This window comes from Montipora foliosa, chromosome 13 (assembly GCF_036669935.1).
Source record: "Montipora foliosa isolate CH-2021 chromosome 13, ASM3666993v2, whole genome shotgun sequence".
Taxonomy (NCBI): domain Eukaryota; kingdom Metazoa; phylum Cnidaria; class Anthozoa; order Scleractinia; family Acroporidae; genus Montipora; species Montipora foliosa.
In genome coordinates this window covers 33,477,478-33,482,822 of record NC_090881.1, presented here as the reverse complement: position 1 = coordinate 33,482,822, position 5,345 = coordinate 33,477,478, and the positions used below count along the sequence as shown (strand labels likewise).

At 40.4% G+C, this 5,345-nt stretch overlaps 1 long non-coding RNA gene across 1 annotated transcript; it reads left to right on the top strand.

The window, feature by feature from the left end:
* The first annotated feature begins 287 nt into the window (after positions 1-287).
* On the top strand, positions 288-3,728 carry LOC137983433 (uncharacterized). Its single transcript, XR_011118955.1, has 3 exons — positions 288-609; positions 1,288-1,621; positions 3,347-3,728. It is a non-coding gene; the product is annotated as an uncharacterized lncRNA (long non-coding RNA).
* The last annotated feature ends 1,617 nt before the right edge of the window (positions 3,729-5,345 follow it).

Here is a 5,345-nt window from a genome sequence, read left to right as displayed (position 1 = left end):
TTAGCTCTAGCGACAGCTACAAGAACACCAGACCAGTGAGTCCTGAATTCCTCGTCACGTGAAAATTAGACAATCTTAGCTCAGAGTTGCAACTTATAAGTATTTTATAGAAATCTGTTGATCGCCATGTCCTGGAGATCAAACACCGTTTGTAGTAAAGTGTCGTTCTATCTTCGCTTTTATTTCATTATGTTTTAGATTTCATATCGTTTAGTAACCGGCACCAAGCAGTCGATTCTTTAAACTTGTGCGTTCTTTTTCTCCTTTCTCATTGGTAGCTTTTCAAGTGCTCTATCCACTTTGTAAAACCGGAAACCAGCAAACTCATCATACGTGTCAAACGCTTGTCAAAAATACGTCAATACGTGCTAACTATGCCGGAGAAATCATTGTGAAGCGATTAGGTAACACTAAAAACTCTGAGCTTAGATGGCCTAATTGTTTTCACGAACAATCATTTGATGACGAGGAATTCAGGACTCACTGGTCTAGTGTTCTTGTAGTTGTCGCTGGAGCTAATAGGCTATTGGGGCTTAACTTAAACGCATATCTCACAACAGCGCCAAGTTGTCTGGAAATTTAGCACCTGGAACAAGAGAAACTGTGTTGGTAAGCTATTAAGAGATAGAAACCTCATTACTTTGAAGTAAAGAGGAACTCAGTATAGAGGTGATGAAAGCGTTGCTTTCTACCCTAGTTTAGTATATGATTTTATGCTAGACAGTACTTGCTGTTGACCTTCTGTAGTTACAAATTACAGAAAACAAACATAAAACTACGTTACAACTGTATTTTACGTAATCTCACCAAAAAAACTAACTCAATAAATAAAGAGTAATCTCCGAATTCGTTACGTTTTTCCTTATAAACTACTTATAAGTTGCAAAATGAAAATCACCAGTTTTGAGGGCACAAGGTGTGTTTCTTTCTGTCAGAGGTATTAAATAATCAAACGGTCGACGTTTTCCATTTGTTTAGTGTAGTGAATACAGCCATTACATGTCCACTTCAGTCAAAATTTCGAACTGTTTGCATTCCAGAAAACTAAGATCATGGCAGGTTGCAAGTACAAAGAACGTTTTACTGTCTACTAATTGAACATATACTATCAAATTACGTTACCAAGCATCATGGTGCGACTAAGGCATTAAACACTTCAATAGTATTTCGACTACACTTTGGATAAGATCCACTGAAGTCACTTAAAGATCGGCTTTGTGAGACAAAATCGTAGCCCCCATATATAGTTCACTTATTAATATTGATTTTGTTTCTTCTTGTTTCAAGGAATTTTTGTCCGGGGGAATAAAAATGTTGATCTTTCGCCTGTGCTGTTTATTCTTTGGAGCAACCATATGTCTGGTGGAACCGTCTCTCTCTAAAAATCAGACCTCCAACATGTCGCGTTCGGAAATGATTGAAAAATTGAAGAAAATTTTCTTGCAACGTGTAGGCATTACAAACGTTACCAAGCCAAAGACAGGAAGAAAGAAAAAGGTACCTCAGTACATGCTTGACTTGTATCATAATCAGGTCAATGACCAGGAAGGGATTTTCACTAATTCTACCAATAACAGAAAGTGGACTTCTGCCAACAACATCCAGGCATTTTTTGATGAAGGTAAGAGAATGCCGCTAAGAGACTCATAGGCGTAAGCCTGTATCTAAGTTGGGCTACATTTGATAGATTTCTTGACTGTCAGTCGTTCTAAAGTAAGTAAAGTAAGTTGTTTTAGAGTCATTTTAAGTTTTCCTGTTTGCCTGCTCTTTAGTAATAATCAATGACTAATAAAATGACGGCTTACACTGTAGACAAAAGAGTATATAATAAAGCTGGGTCGATCGATAAGACCTTTTAAACCTTTTAAAGCACTAAATTACAATTTAAATCCAGTTTCAAAATGTTTGGTGTCACTTCTTTTTTTTTTTGGCAGAGGAGGGGGTGGGGGGGGGGGGGAGGGGGGAGAGCGATGTTATGATAGTTACTGAAGGGAGTACTACGTTGTAGGCTTCTTTTGTTGCAAAAAATTACACGGCAGCGATAGACTTAAATATTAACCTACCCTTTTTATCTAACCGGTTTTTAATGTTCAGAGCATTTGGCTTTTACCTTTTCTTATGGCAGCCGTCTAAGGAACATAGTATCAAGAGAAAATGAGGGGACAGAGAAGGAGGTTCCCGGTCCAGCCCTTGGGATATGTCATGTCCACGAAAGTTATTTTTAGACGAGCGGAAGTTTTCCGAGACGTCCGCGTGCAGGCCAACCTCGGTCCGATGTTTGAAAGAAAATATATATTCATCAGCCTTCCACGTGCGCCATCATTTTCTCTTTTCACTAAGAACCTGAGAGCGAGGCAACACTGCATGCGAACGTCTCAGAAGACAGACTTCCGCTAGAACAAAGACTTCCGCTCGTGTAAAAATAACTTTCGTGGACATAACATATCCCGGCCAACGCCTTGAGCCTCCCTCTCTTTCCCCTCATTTTCTCTTGATAGTATGGTATGTAGTTCAGCTGCGGACGAACCGAACGGAAAGGCCACAAGTAAAATTCGAAACAACTATAGCATGAAGTAATTAAAAGATCTACTAGACGCTGGCTAAGACTCTCGTTTGGGGTTGGAATTCTTAAAAGACGTGGGGCTCGTCGATACAGACTTCTAATTTCGCTTTCTCTGGAGAGTTGCAGTGGTGAAAACGTTTCGCTTTATTTTGTTTTTGATCTCGCATTTGAAATAGACGCGCTCTAATTCCATTGTCCTCCCCTAAAACTTACATTATATTTTTGAAGAATTCCTCCTCACAGAATTCAGTCTTCATTAGTTTGCCTGGTGTTTATTTGATCTCCTACTTGACCTGACGAAATCGGACTATGGAGAAAAATTACACTCAGATCAGCATTGAACCTTTAGCGAACGGGCTGCGAACGACTAATCGTTACTTGCAATTAATTTTGTTGGCTGTTTACATCGTAAGAGACATGTTCTATATTATGACTGAGTCCGACTGCAGTGACTGTGTTAAAAAATCATAATGCATGGATTATGTGTATCACGAACTAGAACTTGTGGAACATGTGGAAGGACATTTTCCTGAAATGGGCCTGCCAGAAGTCATCGCATGTTTCACAAGTACAGCCTTTTGCTTCGCCTCCATCTTTCTTCGATCGACCACACACGTATAATTGCTTCAGTGACTATTGAGCAGAATCATCAATGGGTTGAATGAGCGAAAATTTACTAAAAGCCTCTCCTAAACAATAGTTTAGCAGTGCCAAGCGCATTTCTTTCGTTGTATCTAGGGAATACAAAATAGTCTTCACTCTCTTTTTTTTCTCATACAACAGGTGAGCACCCTCCCGCTCCGGCGTCAGACTTTCCTTCAAACGAATGGAATCTCTTTTTCAACGTTTCGTCTCTTTCCCGTGAAGAAATTTTAGCTCATGCAGAACTCCGCCTGTCGTTTTCAGTGGTAGAAGATGGTACCAGAAAGTCGTCTGCAGACAGACAGCAGAGTCGCGTGAACGTTTACCAACTGTTGGTGCCGCCAACCGCTGGGAAACGGCCTACGCGGACAGAGTTAATAGACACGAGACCAACAACTGGTAAAGGGATGGATAGTTTTGACGTGACGCGAGCGGTTCAACACTGGTTAAAGAAACCAAGTCAGAACTTCGGGTTCCAAGTGCACTTGATCGCAAATGGTGATCACCCAGTCTTTCAACTAAACAGTGGTGAGCATGCATGCCGCACCTGACAGCAAGCCTCTGCTTGTCACATTCAGCAACAACAAGGCGCGACGCGTTCATGACCACGGTGAACAAAGAGACTCCGAAAGCAGTCCGGGTAAGAACTATGACTCGAATTCCCGTTATTGTCAGAGGCATCCTCTGACGGTCGAGTTTGACCAATATTGGCCGGGCGTGTTTATAGCCCCTACACGATACAACGCTTTTTACTGCAGTGGCGAATGTGCGTTCCCTCTGTCATCCTATATGAACGCCACGAATCATGCCGTAATCCAGACCATAGTGGCAATGCACAATTCAGAAGTGCCTCCTGTTTGTTGCTCACCGACGAAGTTCTCACCCATAAGTGTGCTGTTCTTTCGCGATGACGGCTCGGCGGTAAAACAAGATTGGCAGGAAATGATAGTTGAAAGCTGTGGATGCCGTTAAAGAGAAACATGGATGTAAGGGAGGAAACACAGACAAAGCTGAACATTGATTTTTTTTAAGCTATCCACCATAGTTGTCACTAAGCTAATCCTTGTGAAGTTCATAAAACTGAAATACTCAGACAACAATTTTTGCCTTTAGTACTCCATATTTCACAGAGATGCACCTATTAAAGTTAATGATTTGGTGCCAAGAATCGACACTAAAAATCCGAAAAAGACTTTGCCAATAATTTAGAGCATACGTGAATAACAATCAATAAAAAAAGTGAGCTAAGAAAGATAGTTGACGTGACTAGTGCGTCCGCAGTCTCAGTGTATATGTCTGCATAAAGTATGTGCTCTGTCTTATTTCTGTACTCCGGCCTCGTTTTCCACTCCCATGAAAACTGGAAGAAAAGCCGAAAAAAAAAAAAGAAAAAAGTCCTTGGAGAGAAGATAAACCTCGCAACAACCGGAAACATGCATGCACCGGTCTTTAAGTTGTTAGTTGATCCACATCATTCCCTTCTGACATAAATTTATGATAAATCTTTTCCCCGATTCATTACTGAATATGTTTTTATTTGGACTGTACTTTTGGAGAGAGATATCTGCCTGTTATTCAGACATCTTGCTTTTTGTTTTATTTAATTATGAGAAGGTGCATTTTGAAGGCCAAGCCTGAGGGTGTAGTTAATTTATACACAATTAACTCATATACCGTATTCATAATGGCGGCCAATAAATCCGTAATGTTGTGCTAATCATCTCAGCTAGCCTCATTTCAGAGCAAAATTTCTTTTGAATTTGTTCATGGCAATGAGGCTAGTTGGGATAATTAGCATGTACGCTGATAGCCGCGTACATGTCTGGCGTCTTCAGTCCCGGTCTCTGCACAAATAACATGTCCAGAAAACATGTGTCAGGTAATTTTCTTTCGCAGGCACCCTTTTAACCTAATCGATACCGTAGGTGATCATCGAGAAATAGGTTTAAAAAATTTGGAAAAAAATGTTAGTCCAGATACAAAACTGCAAACATTTAGCGAAAATTACAACAGATTCAAATATTTGCGAGCTCTGTTAGAAAAAAAGACACGAAAATTAAACTCGGCAAGTCCCAACAACAAGGACGAATTTACCGAAATCGGCCAATTAAGGATATGACGATGCTGCAAATATGTCAAG